At 46.7% G+C, this 24218-nt stretch overlaps 1 long non-coding RNA gene across 1 annotated transcript; it reads right to left on the bottom strand.

Annotated features, from left to right (window-relative positions):
• Positions 1-10043: 10043 nt before the first annotated feature.
• LOC139060381 (uncharacterized) lies at positions 10044-21686 on the bottom strand. Its single transcript, XR_011514763.1, has 3 exons — positions 21600-21686; positions 21260-21378; positions 10044-10766 (listed from the first exon to the last, which is right to left on the bottom strand). It is a non-coding gene; the product is annotated as an uncharacterized lncRNA (long non-coding RNA).
• Between the last annotated feature and the right edge of the window lie 2532 nt (positions 21687-24218).

Raw genomic sequence — 24218 nt, 5'->3', positions numbered from 1 at the left:
TCCGTGTGAAAAAAGAAAGATGGTGCCTGGCTATTTTGCGTCAATTATTGCCACTTAAATGGGATCACACGAAAAGATGTCTACTCACTACCATGCATCGATGACGCCTTGGACTGCTTGCACAGTGCTAAATACTTATCGTCCATCGATCTTCGATCCAGCTACTGGCAGATTTCAGTTGATGAAATGGTTGGAGAAGACAGCCGTCATCATGCCGGATGGCTTATATCAGTTCAAAGTCATGCCCTTTGGCCTATGCAATGCTCCAGCGACATTTGAACGTCTGATGGACTCTCTTCTGCGAGGCTACATATGGACCACCTGTCTTTGTTACCTTGACGAAGCTGTTGTTTTTTCTTCCATGTTCGGCAGCCGACTTACCCGACTCGCTGCCATTATTGCGGTCTTCTTAAAAGCAGACTTCCAACTGAATTCCACGAAGTGTCAATCTGGGCGTCGTCAGATTACAGTGTTGGCACACCTCATTGACGCATCCGGTGTTCAACCAGATTCGGAAAAAGTTCGTGCCATACGCAGTTTCCCTGTGCCACATTCTGCTTCTGACGTGCGCTGCTTCGTCGGCCTGTGTTCTTACTTTCGCCGTTTCGTCAAAAACTTTGCCAACATTGCTCAGCCTTTACCAGATCTTCTAAAGGAGAACACGCCATTCTCACGGGGCCCAGAGCAGGCTCACGCTTTTGCCGCTCTCATCGGGTTTCTGACCACCCCTCCCATACTTGCCCACTTTGATCCATCTGCACTGACCGAAGTCCACACTGGTGCAAGCGGTCATGGCATCGGCGCTGTTCTCGATCAACAACACAAGGGTACCGAGTGCGTGATAGCTTATGCCAGCTGCCTGCTGTCACCTGCCGAGAGAAATTACCCCATCACCAAGTGGGAGTGCTTCGCTTTAGTTTGGGCTATCGTCACGTTCCGGCCATATTTGTACGGCTGCACATTTTCGATCGTTACAGACCACCATGCACTCTGCCAGCTGTCTTCCCTCCGGGACCCGACAGGGCGGCTTGGTCGCTGGGCATTGTGGCTCCAGGAATTTTCATTTATTGTCACTTACAAGACTGGATGCCTCCAAAAGGACACTGACTGCCTCTCGTCACCCCGTGGATCCACATAATCCTTCTACGCATGATCCGATGACCTGCGTGATGGCGTTCACTGACATGACTGACATGCACGGCGAACAACAACGCGACGAGTCCTTACAGCCCATCATCGCCGGAATACAATCACTCCAGCAGCACTGACGGCACATGCCGCATGTTCGTGCCGCACAACGGCATCCTCTACCACAGCACTATCAACGCTGATGGCCCTGAGTTGCTCCTTGTCCCTCCTTGTCATCTGCAATCTGTTCTTGAACGTCACGATGCACCGACGGCGGGTCACCTTGGAGTTTTGCGTACATACGATTACGTACGACACCGGTTCTTCTGGCTGGGTCTCTACTGCTTACTGCACTCTTATGTCGCAACTTGTGAATTGTGTCAGCACCGAGAGAAACCTCCCCGACCACCTGTCGGATGACTCCATCCAGTTGAAGTTCCTTCCGAACCGTTCTCTCGCTTAGGCCTTGACTTGCCTGGCACTTTTCCGACGACTAGAGTTAACAAGTCGATTGCCGTCGCTACTGATTACACGACACGCTACGCGATAACAAAGGTGTTGCCGACTATAGTTGTGCAACAGACGTCGTTGATTTTCTCCATGACTGTTGTGAATGTGACCATGTTCTCGCGGCATTATATTGTAAATACAGTCTTTCTATACTTCCAACATCCCCATAACAGTATGCTTTGCCTCTGGCATGTTCATGATCACCGATGGCATACAAAATAGTGATGCAGACTAAGCTTCCTTACAGGCTGCTGTGTTTCAACTAAATCTGCATTTCCTGTGTCCAGTGGTCTCGTTGCTCAATTAGTGCTTGCCTATTTCTGTTGCACTGCAACCCACTAATGTTAAAATGTGATACTTCTCTTTTCCGTTGTCCTGCTGTCCTTTTACACTGCTGCAAACTTTTAGATTTCGATGCTCGAATGATTAATACAACAATTGATGCTACCATATTATGTGAAGACTGTCATGACGGCAATAATTTAGGTGGACCTGAAACTAAATGGAAAAAAAAAAGAAAACAGACGTGTGAGTAGGAATAACTTGTGACCAAACTGGCTCCATGCTAAACTTTGCCTCAAAGAAATTGGTCTTAAAAGTCTCAAACCCTTTTCGTGCTCTCGTGACTGTCTAATGGACAGTCACGGAAGTTGCACAAAAAGGAGTGCCTTTCTGTTGGGGAACTGTTTTTATCACGAGTATGCTATACAGCACCAGTTGTGCTATGAGCAGGCACAACTGCACATACAAGCTATAGCCTGAACTTTAAAATAATTTCAGATCTATTTGTGAACTTCCCAAGCCACTTCACAACTGCAAGCTGAATCTGATGTATGCTGTCTCAGGGTCATGACCTATATTTGGGGGAAGACTAAGAATGCAGCCTGTGACTGAAGTTTCAGTGTTTTGAGCCCACCATTTCGAAATGCTTTTTATGTGCACTCAGTAGGAGACAGTTCTCCAAGCTTCTTGATATGATTTTCAGTGATACCAGAAGCAAAGCTTATTAGTTGTATTATACCAAATTTTCATATTTTCTCTAATATACTGTGGTCGCGATAACACCACACTGCTTAAAAGGCATTGAGAATAAAAAAGCTACTTATTTGCCCTAGTATAATGTAGAAATCGGCATTCTGCAGTCTGAAAAGTGAAAACAAAAACATTATCGTTGCAACATTCACAACCACTTTAGCTGCTCATAAAATCATTGATGTACATGTAAAGAGCCTCTGTGTTGTGTCTGTTAAAAACATGCTCCATCATGCTGCAGCATTATGCACATTAGCTTTGTGTAGAAGCCACAGCTGTTGCAATGTGCTGCACCGCAATGACCTTGGTTATGTGGAAAAGCTACCATTGTTGCTATGCTCTTTACTGTTATACACGTCAACCTTGTGGCAAAGCCACCGCACTTGCAATGTGCTGCACCTCAAAACGTTTCAGGTATGTGGGAATGCACACTTGCATGCGCTATATTTGGGCATTTTTAATGCAAATAATTATTTTTTCATACCAAGCACTTTGCAGTAGGCAATTTTACGTCCCGACTCGTTTCGGTCTTCTGCATTGAAAACAAAAATATGTTACAATGACCCTGAACCTGTTTCCCAGCATAACAACCTGACACTCTAGCCATTTGACCACTGTCGTGCACATACTTTTTGCTCCCCAATGCATTGCTGTGTGTATGGGATAGTGGCACGTGTATAACAGTGCATAATACATGTCAGAGCATGTGTGCATATACAAGTTGCTTATCAAACTGTGAGCATGTCAGTCTCTCCCATTCTTCCTTTGTAGCTGGACTTCGAGGTGCTTTGTTAGAATGCACCACCTTCGGGATTCGCTCGCATTTCCAAGTCCCCCTCACTGTAGCAGCTAGCACAACATGGACACTGTACCTTTATGCTGTAATGTTTCTTCACTGGAGTACAAAAAGGAATTGTGTAGATCCAACATACATGTTAAAAGTGGTTAATGGGAATCTATGAAACATTCATATTTAATGCATTGTTGCAATCCAAATGATGGAAAGCGTATTTTCGTTGGCAAGCTAGCAGTAGCAGATGTCACAGGCATGTTATGCAGGGAAGCCACCTTATCACCTATAGCTGTTCTCTGTGCAGTGAGGATGAAGGTGACATGTGCTTGTTTAGTGAAGAACGTTGACAAGAGGTGTATGCACAGAGACATATGACACTTATCTTAATACTACATGTAAGGCTTGTATACTTGTGTCGCAGCGACACATACCCATTCTATGAGATGGGCCTAGAATAGGCACGTGCCCATTTGCGCATACTGCATAAGCCAAGTTTTCCACTCGTCAAAACAGCTGCCACCACACTGTTAGGAAAGAGGCAATGAAACCATGCCTTTGCATTCATACTCTCCTCACAAAGCTTGTGTCATATATGCAATCACTCGCCATACACAAACACATTGGTCAACACTGCAATGTTTGGAAGAACCCAAACCAACGCTACATAGCCATTTACCTGCAACATAAATCCCGACTGTGTCTGGAATCTACATAATGTTTCTTAATTTTTCAGGCATTTGGTGGTAGATGCCAGCGCATTAGACAGAAATCCTTCTTGACTGCAGCAATGTTCAGAATGTAGTATGAGGTACTCTCTCTAGCTGGAAGTTGAAGATAGAAGTTATATTAGTAGTTAAAATATAGTAGCTAGTATTGAAACTACACATGCAATCAAGGCTGAGCCACATGCGAACACGGAAGAGCAGACACACACGGTGGTCACTTGAGCTGGCATTGTGTAGCTTTACCAACAAGCCCAGCTGGACACTGAAGTAAGGCATGTTGTTGGGCTAGTCAGCTTGTAGCTTCAGCAAAATTTTAAACTGTGTGAGGAAGACAGGACATGAACAAAAGCATAGATGCATGCGCAAAGTATAGACTTCCGACTGGCTTTGTGTGGTGAAGGCAGAGAGTTTATAAGGTTCTTCAATATGGCAAAACAAAAAACATTCGCAAAGAAATTGTGCAAGAGGCAGATATGAAAAATAGCAAGGCCACCTGTGCATTAAGAGTGCAGTAGAGTCCCAAGGTGCCCATCTAAGAATTCTATTTCTTTCCTTGATAGGTATCAAGAAGGTGAGCTAACTTAGTTGTCACAAATTTTAGCGATGTGGAATGCTTTGATGACTTCTCTTTCTGCTTTTGAGCTTGCCTTCGAAAGGAATTTATTCTGTTCCAGATGAGGCAGGCAGCTTTTGCTGTCGCAGCTCCTGCACTGCAAGAGGAGATTCTCAAGGAAAGAATTACTCAGATGGGCACATTAAGACTCTCCTGCACTCTTAATGCATACATGGCCATGATATTTTTCATCACTGCCTCATGCACAAATTATTCGCAATTGCTCCTTGTTTTGCTACCTTGAAGTACCTTATATATTCTCTGCTTTCACGAAATAAAACCAGTTGGAAGCCTTTGCTTTGTGTGCGCCTATGTTTCAGTTCATGTGCTGTCTTCCTTGCGGAGTTTAAAATTTTGCCTAACCAGCTGTATAGCTTGTGTATACAATGAGTAATTAATATTATGATGACTGCAGCACAGCAATGGTCTAGTGGCATAGTGTCGACATAGTGTAGAGATCGTACTAAGTAAAAAATCTGGAAATGCCATAAATTGTGAAATCAACCCTTATCCCTTGGTTTCCTACAGCTGCAGAGCACTTGACCACTGCAGCAGTCAGGCATGCTGTATATTGACACGTGTACTTCTTTATCGGGCGACCACTTCTCGCCACCTAACAAATGTAATCGCGCTGCGCAGGACGTGCCTGCATGTAAAAGAAGTTTCTGGAAGTTATCGATGGGTTCCATCCACTGTCTTTCACTGCAACTTGTGTTATCTAAATGCATGTGTGCGTGACGTGAATAATGTGAAACTCTGTGAAAGGCACGCGGGTCCCAGCGATTGCTCTGGAACATTCGACGACAGATGTATAAAAGCCGACGCGCTTGACCCGCTCATCAGATTTTCGACGACCGCCGATCGTGTTCGCCGCTACCATCCTTCTTTGAGTGTATCCTGTTTTTGAGGGCACAAGTTCGCCCAATAAAACGCTCGTTTCATTAATCACAGTTTTGCTGCCCACGTGACAATATTGGGGAGTGCCAGGAATTGAGAGATCGAGACAGACCGCCACTAGAAGTTCCCTGGGCCAGGTGACAACTCAAATGCATCCAAATATTTCTATATTTCACTATATAAACTTTTGTAGAATGAGGAACTTTTCAAGGGTGCAGTTCTTTCACACAAAAGAAAACTATTACTAAATAGTGACCAGTTTCTTTTGTTTTGTAAGCCAGATTGCATGTATTTGACATTGCTTACTGACTCTTACTTATTCTCGCTGTCCGATACAAGCATATGCCTTCACATGTTTTCAAACAATGTGTGGAGCCATGTTTTTGGTGGAATAAAATTGGTCCCAATACAGAGCTTCGTGGCACACCGGATCTTACTAGCAATCACGGAGAAGAAAATTCATTAGTAGTTACAAATTGGTTCGCATTAGTTAAAAATTTACTAATCCAATTCGTAGTCCTGTCAATTCGAAGTTTACTGTCTTTTGTGTATTGGACCAAGCCGATGACCCCTGGCCTGGGCGGGCCCTGACACTTTACCTAGTGGTGGCCTTTGAAAATAGCAGTGTGGCACCAGTGGTTGCATCAGGATCTAGGCTCATGAAGATAGACAGCAACGTGCACAGGGCAAGGAGTTTGGTGGCCTGGTACTCGTCACAGTTGTGGAGAACACTATAGTTTTTGCGAGTCCTAGCCCCTACCTAGGGTACCAGTCTGTGCACCGTGTATATATATATATATAAGATGTGCAGGATTGCTCGTTGGCAGCACGTGATCATGCGGCAGCTGACGGGCCTTCTATGTGTTTCGCCCTGGTAGTGCGGTCGTGTTTTGATTCTAGAGCTGTGCTGGCATTGCCCAAGAACAGGATCTAACGGCATGGTGCAGAATTGCAGAGTGGGGGTGCTCCATTCTATTCCCACTCCATTCCTTCAGAGTTGTGGTTATGCGATTCCAGTCCTTTTAACTTGTCAGAATTCTGACAGTTGGACCAGTCCCACTGTTTGAGTGGTCAAACTAATCTACTCCAATCCTCCAATTACAGTAAATAAAACGCTTCCCGTATAATTACTTACTACTTGCGCCCCGATACAGCGATAGCGTAGAGGCAGAGCATCCGCCTCACGTGCAGAAGGACTGTGGTTCAAATCCAGGTGCCAGCATACTTTGCCCCGGCTGACCTTCCACATATGCCCCCATGGGTAATGTCCAAAATACCGGTACGTCTATCTATTCCCGGCATTTCTAAAAAATCGCGAATACCTACCGTCGGCCTCAGACATTTTACACTTGAATATATGTCGAAAGAATATGACTCCTTGGTGAGCGTGTATACAGACGGCTCGGTCTCGTCGTATGCGTCTGGTGCGGCTTTTGTCGTGCCTACGCATCAAGTCATTCGACGGTTTCTTCTGCATAACAAGACGACTACAACATCTACGGAATTAGTGGCAATAAGAGAGGCCGTTCAATATATTGCGCGACAGCCTCCTCAAATATGGACAGTTTTCAGTGACGCAAAATCGGCTCTTCAACTACTTAGAGTGGTGTTGAAAGAAAGCGCTTACAGAGTGTTGGCTCTTCAAACTGCCGAGCTCTACACTTTAGCGCAAGAAAACGGCCACCAGATCACATTTCAGTGGATTCCTAGTCACTGCGGTATGCAGGGCAACGAACTGGCCGACGCCGAAACGAAGAAAGCACTCGAAGAATGAGAGTCACTGCTTTCAATTCCTTTTTCAAGAGCGGACGCCAACTGTCTCCTCTCCAGTGTCATCCGAAAATTGACAGCAAAGCACTGGGACAATCCGGATAATCGCCACAGACGACTCCAGAGATCGGACCCCACCATGAATTTTAGGCTACCACCGAAAATTCAACGAAGCTGTGCCAGTCTTCTGCACAGACTAAGGCTGGGGGTAGCGTTTACGCGCGGATACGTGCACCTCATGCGACGCACCGAGTCTCCACACTGTGAGGTGTGCAATGTGACTGAGACTATAGGTCATGTGCTTTGTGACTGCCCTAAGTTTGTGGAAGAGCGTGATAGGTTGGTCAAGGACCTTACGCGTCTCGACAGCGCACCGTTGTCGGAGGACGTTATTTTAGGCCCTTGGCCAGACGCTCAGTCGAGTTTCAAGGCGATCAAGGCATTACTGAACTTTTTAAAAATTACGGGCCTGGATTGCAGACTTTGAGCATGCCAAATTGCTTGCCATATGTTCTACATCTTCCTTCTATCGTCATCGTCACCCATCATGCACCTCTTTCTTCCCTCTTTCTTTCCCTCTTCCCCTTCCCCCAATGCCGAGTAGCTGGCTAGAGGAATATACCTCAGGCCGACCTCTCGGCATTTCGTGTCATTAAACTTCTTTCTCTCTCTCTCCAGGTGCCACACAATTTTCCACCGGATAAAAAAAATCCACGTTGATACAGTTGTATAAACAGGCCTGGTGGCCTGACCTCAGTGACCAGAACTGGTAATGCACTCCCTTACCAGAGCAGGATTGGCCACAACCTCCTATATGAATAGAACAATCAAACCCCGGTCCTCGGTCCCCAGCAGCTGCGAAGCAACTGACCACAGCGGCGGTCAGACCTGTGACGCCGCAGAGGGTGCTAATAATCTCTGGATCCGGACAGTCCACCATTGGAATCTGAACCTGGCAACGTTTAACGCTAGAACGTTCTCTAGTGAGGCGAGTCTAGCAGTGCTATTGGAGGAATTAGCGGGCATTAAACGGGATATAATAGAGCTCAGTGAGGTTGGGAGGACAAATGAAGCATATACAGCGCTAAAAAGCAGGCACATCCTGTGCCACCGGGGTTTAGCGGAGAGACGAGAACCAGGAGTTGGATTCCTGATTAATAAGGATATAGCTGGTAACATACAGGAATTGTATAGCATTAACGAGAGGGTAGCAGGTCTTGTTGTAAAACTTAAGAAGAGGTACAAATTGAAGGCCGTACATGTCTAGCCGCCTACATCCAGTGACCAGCAAGTCGAAAGCTTCTATGAAGACGTGGAATCGGCTATGGATAAGGTCAAAACAAGATACCTTTCTCCAGCCTGCTTCTTGCCTACCCTGGCATTGAAGTCGCCCATCAGTATAGTAGAGTTTGCAGAATGGAATAATTTGCGGACAATGAATACCTTCTTCCGCAAGTGGGATAACCGAAAGTGGACTTGGAGGAGCCCGAATGGCGAGACTAGAAATGAAGTAGACCTCATACCCTGCGCTAACCCTGGCATCATACAAGATGTGGACGTGCTCGGCAAGGTGCGCTACAGTGACCATAGGATGGTAATATCTCGAATTAGCCTAGTCTAAAGGAGGGAATGGAAAAAACTGGTACATAAGAAGCCGATCAATGAGTTAGCGGTAAGAGGGAAAGTAGAGGAATTTCGGATCAAGCTGCGGAAGAGGTATTTGGCTTTAACTCAGGAAGAGACCCTCAGTGTTGAAGCAATGAACGAAAATCTTATGGGCATCATTAAGGAGTGTGCAATAGAAGTCGGTTGTAACTTCGTTAGACAGGATACCGGTAAGTTATCGCAGGAGATCAAAGACCTAATTAAGAAACCAACCCTTATACATAGCTTTCATTGATTACGAGAGAGCGTTTGATTGAGTAAAAACCTCAGCAGTCATTATGGAATCGGGGTGTAGACGAGCCTTATGTGAAAATACTGCAAGATATCTACAGCGGCTCCACAGCCACCGTAGTCCTCCATAAAGAAAGCAACAAAATCCCAATAAAGAAGGGCGTCAGGCAGGGAGATACGAACTCTCCTATGCTATTGACGGCGTGTCTACAGGAGGTACTCAGTGACCTGAATTGGGAAGAATTGGGGATAAGAGTTAATGGAGAATACCTTAGTAACTTGAGATTCGCTGATGATATTGCCTTGCTTAGTAACTCAGAGGACCAATTGCAATGCATGCTCACTGACCTGGAGCGGCAAAGCAGAATGGTAGGTCTAAAAATTAGTCTGCAGAAAACTTAAATAATGTTTAACAGTCTTGGAAGAGAACAGCAGTTCACGATAGGTAGTGAGGCACTGGAAGTGGTAAGGGGAATACATCTACTTAGGGCAGGTAGTGACTGCGGATCCGGATCATGAGACTGAAATAATTTGAAGAATAAGAATGGGCTGGGGTGCGTTTGGCAGGCATTCTCGGATCATGAACAGCAGGTTGCCATTATCACTCAAGAGGAAAGTGTGAGACAGCTGTGTCTTACTAGTACTCACGTACAGGGCAGAACCCTGGAGACCCTGGAGGCTTACGAAACGGGTTCTACTTAAATTGAAGACAGCGCAACGAGCTATGGAAAGAAGAAGAATGATGGGTGTAACATTAAGGGGATAAGATGAGAACAGATTGGGTGAGGGAACAAACGCGAGTTAATGATATCTTAGTTGAAATCAAGAAAAATGGGCAGGGCACGTAGTGAGGAGGGAAGATAATCGATGGTCATTAAGGTTTATGGACTGGATTCCAAGAGAGGGGAAGCGTAGCAGGGGGCGGCAGCAAGTTAGGTGGGCGGATGAGATTAATAAGTTTGCAGGGACAACATGGCCACAATTAGGACATGACCGGGGTAGTTGCTGTTTACGCAAGCATTTTGCAAATGCGGCTCGCTTTTAAGCACCCCTCCTTATGTCTAAAAAAACAGAAATAAACATTCAGTATACTTTTTCAACTTTTACTAAGCTTATCATATAGCTCAGTGTTAACATACAGTAATCACAGGTGAGGTTACAAAAAGCAGTAATAATTGACAGTAAACACTGCTTGGATGGTGAAAAACATGGGAATCAGGTCATTTTATTTTTGACAACAACCTTTTTTAGCATAGGAGGCTCAGGAAATGGTGATGTGGCAACACTGTAAAGACTGAATAAGATAGATGTGGAATGCCTTGATGACTTCTCTTTCTGTTTTCTTTATTTTGTCTTCGAAAGGAATTTATTCTGTTCAAGATAAGGGAGGCAGCTTTTGCATCTGCAACAGAACATCGGTGGATGTTGTGTGAAGCACTTTTTCTTTGCTTTTTCACTACCTGAGCAAGGTAACTTTCTTTGTGCTTCATCGTGCGATTTCTACAGTCAACTTCCATTAATTCTACCCTGACGAGACTGACGGGTCGAATTAAGATGCAAAAACCTGCTGAAACACCGTTGATTCATTTGGCAGTATGTGCTTGCGCAATTTGCCTCTGAAACGAACATGCATCAACTTTCTATTTGTCCAAAGTATAAAACTAAAGTAGAAATGACAACTCCAAACCAAAGTGGAAACCTACGCATACCTGATTTTTTAGTATGCCAGCCAACTTTCTAAAGTCAGCTTCGCTGTATTACAGCCATGATAAGCGGTAAAGCATATACTTAAAAGATTTCGCGCCAAAGAACAACACACACAAGAAAGACGACGACACCATGGGCGCCTGTGGTGTCGTCTTTCATGTGTGTGTTGATTTTTGGCGCAAAATCATTTCAGTATGCAAGACCACCAACTAGCCCAGCAGTTAACTCTTCTAACGTGAAGCATATGAATGCTACAAACATGGTTTTAGTTTCGCACTTGATTGTACAGCTAGGCAATTTTCGGCTCAATGTCCTTGGAAAACAAAAACTGTTCGTTAGAATCAGATACGTACTACAATCAGACATTGTCAGCTACCGTTACAGCTTAAAAATCTTTCTCAGCTGGGTCAAAAATAAGCATTTCAGGCAGGAGATAGCGTTTGTATAACACATTCACTGTCCCCTAAGCTCTGCTCAGGCAGACGTTGCCACTAAAAGGGGTCGTTATTGGGGTCTGGTCAAGTTTGCATTATATGGCGAATGCCAGTTTTAGGATCAAAATACTGAATGTTTAGGCCCATAGAAATGCATGGGCACCGGCCAGGACCGAATTAACTGAAAAATCAAATTAACGAGAGTCGGATTATTGGAAGTTTACTGTACACCCTTTTCTGTTCTACAAGGACTTGTCATTTTAATACGTAGTTTTCTTCTATCAGTGTGGCAATGGTGCTAAATTTAGCATTTGAAATCATCCATCGTTCCAAGGACAAGTTGCAAAGTAGGGGCACACTTTGAGACTTGAAGCATTTGCACATATAAAGGCAGGACACATTAACAGCTGTCCACTTAACATAAGTTGGCTGTATTATCTGCATAGTATGTGGTTGCTTTTTTGGAATGTGGTCATTCTGTAAAAGAAAGTTTTATTTGTTTCAAATAAATTGCTGAACTATTGCTTGTGTGTTTTCCTGTGCTCTCTGTGCTGATTGCGCTTTTGAAAGTGCAGTGAGCGACTGCAGACTGAAATGCACAAGGGTTCACTTCATCATGTCGGGAAGGATTTTTTGGCTTGACCAAGGAGCCTTAACCCCTACCATGCATACACACTTTTTTGTATAAACACATCAAATGAAAGAGAGCGACCTCATCTATTTTAAAGCCTGGCAATGTTAGACAGAGTGAAGTACAAATACCATTTGCTGTTAAGAGGAAGCTTTAGCTCGGGCCCATCTCCGACGCGGCCTATTCAAATACATGTAAAACGCAAAAATGTTTTTCTGAGACTACACCTGGACTGATTTTCATGAAATTTGTTGCATTTGAGAAAGAAAGTTAAATTCTAGTGACTGTTGGAAGTGAAATTTCGATTTAGGGCCTGAATTTTGTTGAAAAGATTTTCAAATATTCGACCGTTTGAAAAAAATAGAAGCACGTTTACAAATTCATAGGTCTGCATCAAGAACAGACATCGCGGTTCGGTTAACAGCATACATTAGATCATTCAAAGCGGACAAATTCGATAGGTCATTTTACATCTTACGTGAATTTGTTACGTTGGTTACAAGGGTTCTGCAAAAGTTGTATTTCCATATTGTTACGTAGGATGACGCAGACGAAAAGCTATGTACAAATATATTTACAAGGAAAATACGCTGCGCTAGGCCAAGAGGCAACAGCCCGCGCTAGCATCTAATCGTCGTCGTCGTCTTCACACTGCTGGCCTTTCGTGATCGCACATATTGTGCCGTAGCACTACCCCCGGCTGCAAAAGCGCCGTCCCGGAGCGACTAAAGATCGGACTCGGAAGCAGTGTAGTAGGCCTTGAGCCTACTGACGTGTACGACATCACTAGATGCCACAGGAGAGGACGAGGTTGAGCCCACAGGAGCAATTTCGTAAGTCACAGGCGTCACCTGGCGCAGCACGCGGTAGGGCCCTGTGTATCGCGAAAGAAGTTTCTCTGAAAGTCCGACGTGACGAGAGGGCGACCACAGGAGCACGAGCGCACCAGGTGAAAACTGTACGTCACGATGGCGGGCGTTGTACTGACACTGCTGAGTGGTCTGTGAGGCCGTAAGTCGAGCACGGGCAAGCTGGCGTGCATGGTCGGCGAGGGCGATGGCGTCGCGCGCATACTCGCTTGTTGAGACCGCAGCAGGAGGAAGTGCCGTGTCTAGGGGCAAGGTAGGTTCGCGACCGTACAGGAGATAAAAGGGAGAAAATCCGGCGGTGTCATGCCGGGAAGAATTGTACGCAAATGTTACGTAAGGAAGGGCAATGTCCCAGTCGTGGTGGACCTTGGAAACGTACTTGGCCAGCATATCGGTAAGAGTACGGTTTAACCGCTCTGTCAGGCCATTGGTTTGAGGATGGTATGAAGTAGTCAGTTTGTGTTGAATGGAGCAGGAACGCACAATGTCAGCGATAACTTTCGAGAGGAAGTTTCGACCACGGTCAGTAAGCAGCTGTCGCGGGGCGCCATGAAGCAAGATAATGTCACGCAAGAGAAAGTCCGCGACGTCAGTGGCGCAGCTGGTAGGGAGAGCCCGAGTGATAGCGTATCGGGTGGCGTAATCAGTCGCGACGGCTACCCATTTGTTCCCAGAGGATGACGTGGGAAAGGGACCGAGCAGGTCTAATCCAACACGAAAGAACGGTTCCACAGGGACGGTGATCGGCTGGAGATGACCGGCAGGTAGCACCTGAGGTGTCTTCCGACGCTGGCAGGGATCACAGGCAGCAACATAGCGTCGAACGGAGCGAGCGAGACCAGGCCAATAGAAGCGGCGGCGGACGCGGTCGTACGTGCGGGTTACCCCAAGATGTCCTGCAGTGGGTGCGTCATGCATCTCAAAGAGCACAGCCTGTCGTAGATGTTTTGGCACGACAAGAAGAAGATCAGGGCCATCAGGGAGAAAGCTCCTTCGGTACAGAATGCCGCCCTGGAGGACATATCGGCGAACGGATGCGTCGGTAGGTGTAGAGCGCAGACGCTCGATGAGTACTCGCAGCGATAGGTCTCGGTACTGCTCATCGGCGATGTTAGCGAAGGCAGACACAGAGAAAATGCCGTCGGCGGTACTACTGTCGGCGTCGTCAGGCTCGTCTACCGGGTAGCGAGACAGGCAGTCAGCGTCCTTGTGTAGTCGGCCAGATTTGTAGGTGACAGAGAACGAATATTCTTGGAGGCGTAAGGCCCAGCTACCAAGTCTTCCTGAAGGGTCTTTCAATGAGCATAACCAACAAAGCGCGTGATGGTCTGTGACAACGGAAAAGGATCGGCCATATAAGTATGGGCAGATTTTTGCAACCGCCCAAACTAGGGCCAGACACTCACGCTCAGTGATGGAATAGTTGCGCTCCGCGGGTGAGAGGAGCCTGCTGGCGTAAGCGATAACACGGTCGTGGCCACGCTGGCGTTGTGCTAGTACTGCTCCAATTCCGTGACCGCTGGCATCAGTACGGACTTCGGTAGGCGCAGAAGGATCGAAATGGGCCAGAACGGGAGGCGTTGTGAGAATGTCGATTAGATGAGAGAATGCAGAGGCCTCGTTATCGCCCCACTGGAAAGGAGCGTCTTTTTTCAAAAGGCCGGTTAGTGGTCGTGCTATGGCGGCGAAATTCCTCACGAAACGGCGGAAGTACGAACAAAGGCCGATGAAGCTGCGCACATCCTTGACACACGTCGGAACAGGGAAGTGCGTAACAGCATGGATCTTGCTTGGGTCCGGTTGCACTCCGTTCGCGTCAACGAGATGTCCAAGGACGGTAATCTGGCGACGGCCGAATTGGCACTTCGATGCGTTGAGTTGCAGACCGGCTCGCCGAAAAACGTCCAGGACTGCTGAGAGGCGCTCGAGGTGCGTAGCGAACGTTGGGGAGAATACGATAACGTCGTCCAAGTAGCACAAGCACGTGGACCATTTGAAACCGTGAAGAAGGGAGTCCATCATGCGTTCAAAAGTGGCAGGAGCGTTACATAGGCCGAACGGCATCACCTTGAATTGATAAAGACCTTCGGGTGTCACAAAGGCAGTCTTCTCGCGGTCGAGATCGTCCACGGCAATCTGCCAATAGCCTGAGCGAAGGTCAATAGAGGAGAAATAACGAGCACCGTAGAGGCAGTCAAGGGCGTCATCAATCCGAGGTAGGGGGTACACGTCCTTTCTGGTAACCCTGTTAAGGTGCCGATAATCCACGCAAAAGCGCCATGAGCCATCCTTCTTTTTTACCAGCACAACCGGTGACGCCCAAGGACTACATGACGGTTCAATAATGTTCTTGGCAAGCATTTTGCGAACTTCTGCGTGAATAACTTGACGCTCAGCTGGTGACACTCGATACGGGCGGCGATGAATAGGAGGGGCATCGCCGGTATTAATGCGATGTTTGACAGCTGTAGTTTGGGCTAAAGGACGATCGTTAAAGTCAAAAATATCGTGGTAGGAAAACAGAACGCGGTAGAGTTCACGAGCGTGCTCGGAGGGCAAGTCGGGCGCAATCATTTTCCGTAAGTCAGCGATGGAACAATTTGTCGACTGCGATGGTAGAGAAGTATCGGATGAAGTGTCGTCTACTGCAATGGATGCTACTGAGTGATCCTCGAACGAACAAAGCTGGGCCAAAGACATCCCACGTGGCAGCACTTGTGTCGTCAAGCCAAAGTTGACCACTGGCAGGCAGACGCAATTCGCCGTAATAGATAAAACTGTATGGGGTACTGTGATCCCGTGTGTAAGGAGGACGTCTTGCATAGGAGCCGCGATGTAGTGACCGTCGGGGACTGGTGGGGATGACACTAGGTCAACGTAGGTCAGTGCCGAAGGTGGCAAGCGAACGAAGTCGGCGGAACTGAGGCGACTGGGGTGTGGTTCAGTAGGATCCAGAACAGGCAGGTCAAGGCGGAGAGTACTGGCGGAACAATCGATGAGAGCAGAATGTGCGGAGAGGAAGTCTAAGCCGAGGATGATGTCGTGGGGACAGTGGGCGATGACTGTGAATAGCACGATTGTGGAGCGATCGGCGAAGGAGACGCGGGCGGTACACATACCAATTACGGGGGCTGTTCCGCCATCGGCGACACGGACAACAGGCGTCGTGGCGGGCGTGATAATTTTCTTGAGCCGGTTACGAAGGTCAGCGCTCATTACGGACAAATGCGCCCCAGTGTCTATGAGAGCAGACACAGAAACACCGTCGACTTGCACGTCAAGAAGGTTCAGATGAGTGGGCAAAGTCAGTAGAGGATTTGGCGGCGTAGGGAGCAATGCAGCGTCACCTCGAGGCGCTGCATCGTCTAGTTTTCCGGCTGGGAGCGGCGCCCGAAGGGAGTCGGCGAATAGGAGCGACGGGGCTGGGGAGAGCGAGATTGTCGTCGTTGGGGCGAAGGCGAACGAGAATAGGGGCGGTTCGTTGCAGGAGAATCAGTGGCGGCATTATCGGAGCGTGCGGCACAGGGACGAGAAGGGCCACCTGAGGGGTGAGAGTAGGCAGTATAAGTAGACCGGATCGGGGAACTCCAGCGACTACGACAGTGCCGAGAAATGTGCCCGATTCGATGGCAGTGGAAACAAATAGGCTTGTCGTCAGCAGTGCGCCACTCAGATGGGTTGCGGAAACGTAGTGGGTAAGAAGATGCGGGACGGGGCGAAATCGAAGAAGCCGGGCGGGTATCAGGGCGATGGGCCGGGCGGGTAGCAGGGCGATGGGCCGAGCAGATGGTGTGAAGACCCATGTTTTCAAACTCCTGGCGGACAACTGCCTGGATCAGTGAGACCGTGACTGCAGATGTGTTGGTGGGACTGGAGTCGAAGGCAGCCGGATAGGCGGCCTCGATCTCACGCCGGACGATCCTGGTAACATCGGCAGTGTTGTTGGGACGAGGAGCGTCGGCACAGGAAGAGGTCGCTGGGGTGTTGGGCAGACGGGCAAACTGCTGGTCAATACGTCGGCTTTTGGCGAGTTCCAGGCGGCGGCACTCTTTTATAACAGCATCCACCGTGGCTACGTTGTTGCAAACGAGCAAGTTGAAGGCGTCATCGGAAATGCCTTTGAGGATGTGGGAAACCTTGTCTGACTCAGTCATGTGGGTGTCAACTTTGCGGCACAGAGCCAAGACGTACTGAATGTACGTGACATAGGGCTCTGTTGACGTCTGCACACGGCCGGAAAGCGCCTTCTGCGCGGCAAGTTTTTGACCGTAGGAGTTGCCGAACAAGTCTCGAAGCTGTGTCTTAAGTGAATCCCAACTGGTGAGCTCATCTTCGTGGGTGCGATACCAAACTCGAGGTGTGCCACCGAGGTAAAAGACTACGTTGGCGAGCATAATAGTAGGGTCCCACCGGTTATTGCGGCTGACGTGTTCATAGAGGCTGATCCAGTCATCGACGTCTTCCCCATCGTGGCCCGAGAATACGCCAGGATCACGGGTAGCGGGGAGAGTGATGTAGGTCGTCGAAGGGGCAGCAGGTGTCGGAGCCGGCGGAGTCGGGTTGTCGTCGCCGGGAGCCATGAAGGAAGGCTCGACGTACCGGCCACTGCGAAGCTCCGTGACGAGGTACGGGGATCGATACCCCGCACCTCCACCAGATATGTTACGTAGGATGACGCAGACGAAAAGCTATGTACAAATATATTTACAAGGAAAATACGCTGCGCTAGGCCAAGAGGCAACAGCCCGCGCTAGCATCTAATCGTCGTCGTCGTCTTCACACTGCTGGCCTTTCGTGATCGCACATATTGTGCCGTAGCAATATTACTAAAATTTTTTATATTCATGTGTACATCAATTTTGTCCGCTTTAGATGTACTATTAGATGCAATTCACAGAATTGTATTATCTTTCATCATTGTCAGTTAGAGTTGTAAACTTGATAGCTTCGTATCTTGGAAATTTTCAATTTCTGCCAATATTTAATAAAAAATTAATGACCTATATCGAAAATTCGGAACCAACATTCACTAGATTTTAAGCTTTTCTTTTAAATGCAACAAACCTCATCAAATTCGTTGCAGTGGTTGCCGAGAAAAATCAATTCTCCTTTTACATGTATTTAGATAGGAGCACCTGAGCTAAAGCTTCCTCTTAAGTATTGCTCCTAAAACCTCATGTTTGTGTATAGTATGCACATGCAGTGCTGGCTATGCCATGGTTGAGCCCCGAAACAGCTTTCTCCACGCTGCTTGCTATAGCATTGCTGTGTTCTGCAAACTGAGGGCAAAACTATAAATATCTAGAAGTTCAGTAGCGCAATTGACAGCTATTTCCGTATGTTTGATGCACTCCTGGCCAGGGACTTTTCGTCCTGTAGGCAAAATAGATGGCCGCCTCGGACGCTGTTTTGGAAAAAGTGCAGCATACCTCGAAAGCTTCCTCAGAATGCTTCACCAGCAGGTTCTGCCAGCGAGTGAAGTGGGGCACAATAATCTGACTTTACATGGTGCGGCACAATACCTTAAAATGCTGCTGCTTCTGGCTTCCATTTACTATGACATGCTGGTGCACCTCAACAACGAGCAACCCCATTTTACTAAAATTCTGAATTCTTCTACCAACATGGTGTGGTGTGGCTATCTATGATCACTATAAAACCAGGGCAAAAAGCATGTCTACAAAGTACAAAAGCTGGTATAACTGTAACGAATGACCTGCAGTCATCCAAAATGTGTAAAATCTCAAGAATTGGTCAAGCTCAAACACTGCACAGTTTAACTAGTCCTGGCATAATTTTTTTTCTTATGCATGTGTAGCTGTCATTCAGTCAATTACACTACGAAACTTCAAATTCCTTCTATGTGCAACAAATATATCCTTAATGCAAACATTTGAACGTGCCAAAGGCAGTGTGGCCCCATAACCTGGTGACAACATTGCATGGTAGGTCACAAACAAATGATGCATGCTGCAGTTCATAAGTAAGCCATGCCATTATTAGGTCATTGAAAACTGAGCATGTTAGGACCACTATGCAGCACAACATTGGTCTTTCCTTTCTGTCTTGGTGCACACTGTGGAGTGGGTGCATGTTAAAAACCTCAGGCGATTAAAGTTAAGCCGGAGTCCGCAACTATGGCATGCCTCGTAATCGTATCGTGGTTGTGACTTATAGAACACTAGAATTAAATTAATTTTAATTTAGATGTTTGAGAAGAGTCATAAGAAAATTTATTTAGTGAAGCAAGTCTTAGCACACATTAAGAATCCCTCAAAGCACACGCAGCTTTCAGTGGCATGGTATGGTCATAAAAGTTGCCATGTAGAACCAGATTAATATAAAAACGTCCAGCCCAAAAGTTTAATGTCAGTGCTCCTTTACATGTAAGCATGAGGGACACATCTTTAAAGGCATCATCTAAATCCTGTGTAAGTATATATTGGTGAATATCAAATGGCCCTACATCTAAGGAAGTTATAGGGTGTTATAACAGGAAGCCACAAGATTTTTGGTATGCACTCTTCCTATAGAGACAATATAGGGCAGCAACAAAATAGTTGGGCCTTGTGAAGAATTCATTCAAGATCTTTGCCAATTTGGCAGGTTCACTATTACTAGAGATAATGAAGGCCAATCACATTGAAATGCTTGCCCAAACCTCATCAGCATTGCATCACTTATTTCAAATAACTTTCTTTTTGTCATTTTTCCAGATTAAAGTTCTCGAAAACCTGCTTGGCTGGTTTCAAGAACTTTTTGAGAACGGTTTGGTTCCATTCGAATGCAGCATTGTCAGTCTTTAGTGAACTAGACCCATCTTTACTGATATGCAATCAAGTAGATCAAAGCAGATGCTGTCAAAGTGCATGTGACAGAGTGTTAGGAGTGGGCATTCCTGGGTGATGTTGCCAAAAAGGGAGTTGTGAGCTTAATGCACATAGCAGCTGTAGCATATGAAAACCAGCACATTACTAATTTTTTAGATACCGCAGGGCTTGCACTGATGCTGGTCATAGTCTACTATAATTTCCACCATATATGGCCCTTGTAATTGTAAAGTTTTTATTGTCCTACAATATATTCCCTCTGTGTACAATCAACATCTCTGCCAAGGACAACAGAAACAATACGATTGGAAAATGCAGAATTCTCCATCTGCGGAGGTGGCTGGCTGATTGCCGTATAAGATGCTTTGTGAGCTGGCATTGATGTCTAAATCTCAACTCATCTGCAAGCGTGCAAAATAGGCTTTGGGATACTTTTACCACAAGCAGAGACTAGAATGACTGTTGCCTGTGACATATGGCACATACCCATGACGAGGGATCAGCTAGGATTCCCCATGAATACAACATCAAATAGCTTTATATTCCCACTAACTTGGTAGTTCATAATACTGATATGTAACAAAAATAAACAACAAAGTAACTGAAAAACGAACAGGTCTACTACGATTGAGCCACAAAGGGATTAAGATGGAAACATTTGTGTTAATAGTATGAAAAATATGTGCCTAAGATGTCATCTTCCCAGCAGCAACAACATGATCATGCACAAACTAGCATTACTCTTCAGGTGCACTCCAGGCTGCTCACACCATTTTCTACAAGATTTGAAGTCCAACAGGCAGAAGGGGTCACAATTTGGCCAGTCAGAAGGGCAATGCGCTAAATACAAAAAAAAACCTACAGGCCCACTATGCAATGCTTTTGCCAAACTATCCCAACCTTCAATGTGTGCAAGTCCACAATGACCAGGAAAAGAAGTAAACAAATTCCTTAAAGATGGAATGAAAAAGAAATGTTGCGACAATTCAGAAATGAATTCTTTGTACTTTCTAGTGGCACACGGATAGACAGCCGGTGGGCACAATTTGAATTTGAACTCATGGCAGTGCTGCAGGGGCAAATACCACACTCATACTTCTGAAAAGCGTTGGTTACAATGCTGATTTGGAAGGGAAACATTGCAAATACTTCTTCAGAAGTTCAAGCATCTGACCAGTAAGTTGAGTATGACTAGGGGAAATATCAATTTCACAAATAGCACCATTTCAAATAAACTGGCCCACTGCATTACTATTTTTCTAAAAGCCTCTGTGCGCGTTAATACAACCTCAACCTGAGGCAGCTTAAATCTAGGTCCCATGGAATCAAAAAATACAGCGGCGAGTATAACACTTAAATTTGCTATCTTGCGAACATGAGCGAAAACTTCAATTTGAAAAGGTTTGCTCGAAAGGAAAACTCACGGCTGTAACTCTGCTGCTCGTCGCCAGTTGTGTTAATAATAATAATAAAAAACATCTGCACGATGAATAGACACTTCGATATTTGAAGCAGCTCGTTAGTGGATATCAAGGAATGTGCACTGGAAAAGAGCGAAACATGTAACCGACTGACTGACGGAAGTAAGGCTCACAGGATAAGTTTTCTCTGCCTACACCGATAATGCAGAACGTATTGTGCAATTAAATCGCCCGTAATGCGCAACAATTACCGCACTCGATTGAAGTCGCCATCGCAGCGATGCGCCATTTATTTCAGGACCACGAAAAACAAGGTATTCACTTAAGTACAGCGGCGGTTTACCTGTCGGCAAGCCCCTAACTCGCATATGACGAAAGCAAATCTCACGGAGTCCAAGCCCACGATTGCTCAAGTCAAACTGCGCTCGCACGTTATACGCTTTCGACACGCACAAAAGCGCGTGCAGAACGTCTTGCAGCCGACACGGCGGCAATGGCTAATCTACGTTCGAGAGTAGCTTTTTCAAAAAAGTAAAAACAAGCAACAATGTGACGTCACATCCTACAAGAAAGAGTTGTTCTCCTCTCTTACCTTCTTTCAGCTCACGCATGCGTAGCGACCGCGGAGCCCTCGGGGGCGATGTTCAGGTGTAAGACGGCCGCGCACGGAGGACGGCCGCCATGAAAATGAGCGGACGTGACGTCATAGGTGAACGTAGACATTTCGGGCACCTTTCGTCTGCTGTGCCCCGGTCAGAACAGACACGGCCAATAGTTTTTATAGTTGGGCTCGTGGAGTAAGCCTGCGTTTCAATCGAAGGTAAGTGTTGTCATTTGCTAACTGTTTCTGATCAGTCTGGCCTGCGGACATACCTGTGATGGCCTTGTTTTTCACCTCCTTTAGAGCTTACGGTTGGCGGGAAGCGCGCCATGGAAAACGAAGACGAAAGTAAGTTATCGTCGCATCTTTCATTCCTCCATGTTCGTAGCGTTAGTCTGCCGCTCTCAAAGTGCAGCCCAGTGCTATACTCTCAATGTCACTCGCGTGAACAACACTCACACATCAATTTACTGGCGATTGAGAATCTGAACAACGAAGAATACAAGCGAGCAGTAACGTCAGCATGGCTTGTCTAGAGCGCCTGCCTACCGTCGCGTCAGCCAAGCTGTGCAGGCCGATGTGCGCGCAATATTGGCAGCTGCTGGCGAACATATTAACGCAAGGAATCTTCCTGCTGGTGTCGCTGCCACCTCCTTTCGGCCAGTGGAAGTTCGCGAATCACATCCGAACCTTTAAATTCGCTCGGCCAAGTTGCGAGGGGCAGCTATTGTGGCGGTGCGCAGGAATTTCGCAACGTGGACTAGTCTGGTGACAGCATACATAGCAATCACAGTTTTCCCGTGGATTGAAACACGTTGGCGGGCTAGTTGGTTAGAATCCATGGTAGAGTGGTATAAGCGCGACTGTACGAGGACGTAGGAAGAAACAGACAGACACAGCACTTCACTTTCAGCTATAGATGTTATTTTCGCACACATTGATAAATATGTACCGCACGAGCGGAAACAAACGCAACAGCAAAAAAAAAAAGAACACTCAGTGGTGAATTTCGATAAACCGTACACGTGTGCAAGGCATGGGGAAAATATGTACTGCAGTGGTCACAAAGATAAACCGAGGAATCGCATCTCCTGTTCAGATAGCGATACCGAAGGCTTGCTTACGCACTTTTCCTCTAATTTTCCAATCTCGCAGGCCTCTACAGTCTCCCTCGTCATCCTGCTATGAGCGCTATACAGAATGGAAGTACTGTCAGACATGGGCTTGCAGGTATAATCTCGGCAGTGAATACCCAAATGACCAGAGATTACCCTAGTGACGTTATACCGATGCTCTTTTAATCTCTCATTGATGCATCTGCCGGTTTGACCAACATACCTTCTTCCGCATGAAAGTGGAATGGTGTAGACAACGTTATGAGTACAGGTTACAAATTGTTTGCGATGTTGAGTAGAACATGCGTGCCTTTTGTTATTCAGGTTAACACAGACAATAACAAAACGCACGCATGCTCTACTGCCAGGATAGTCGTCCACCCTAAATTGTTTTGTCATTTATGCTGTGGTAGCAATTAAACCGGTATCATACTGAAAAGTTAATTAAACCATTTTGTACACCTTTGCTTGGGGACCACTGGTCGCACCATATTGACACGTGTACTTACCTTTATCGGGCGACCACGTTTCGCCGCCGAACAAATGTTATCGCACAGCGCGGGACGCGCCTGCATGTATCCGAAGTTTCTGGAATGTTATCGATGCTTCTATCCGCCGTCTGTTGTCGCCGAACCTTGTATTATCTGATTTCATCGCGTGACGCGAATGGTGTAGAACTTTGTGGAAAGCACGCGGGTCCGAACGATTAGACTGGAACGTTCGACGACTGCTGTATAAAAGCTGACGCGCTTGACCCGCTGATCAGATTTTCGACGATCGCCGACTGTGTTCGCCGCTATCGTTGCGCTTTAAGTGTAGCCTGTTTTGTGGGCACAGGTTCGCCCAATAAAAGCTAGTTTTGTCGTACGCAGTACTGCTACTGTGTTCTTTAACGTCACTACCACGTGACATCTGGTGGAGGTGCTAGTGCGTTCATGCACCGAACGCCCCCGCAAAGCCGCGATCCAAGCCCGAAGCCCGAGGACACAACTAACATCGCCCAAGACCAGCGTGCTAGCCGCAGACTGCAAGGACTGCCCCCAGAGCACGGACTTCTATCTGAGTCGACAAAGAAGATCGTGGTCAAAACAACCCCAATGGCTGCCCCAGCGTCCCCCGTTATCCTACAACAACCTCGAGACCCACCGACCTTCCATGGAGCAGCGACTGAAGACCCAGAATCCTGGCTGGAGACCTACGAACGAATCGCGACTTTTAACAACTGGGACTCCGACGACAAGCTGCG

The sequence above is a fragment of the Dermacentor albipictus genome, chromosome 5 (genome assembly GCF_038994185.2).
Source record: "Dermacentor albipictus isolate Rhodes 1998 colony chromosome 5, USDA_Dalb.pri_finalv2, whole genome shotgun sequence".
Classification (NCBI taxonomy): domain Eukaryota; kingdom Metazoa; phylum Arthropoda; class Arachnida; order Ixodida; family Ixodidae; genus Dermacentor; species Dermacentor albipictus.
The sequence above is the reverse complement of the archived record's forward strand: the minus strand, read 5'-3'. Positions and strand labels throughout refer to the sequence as shown.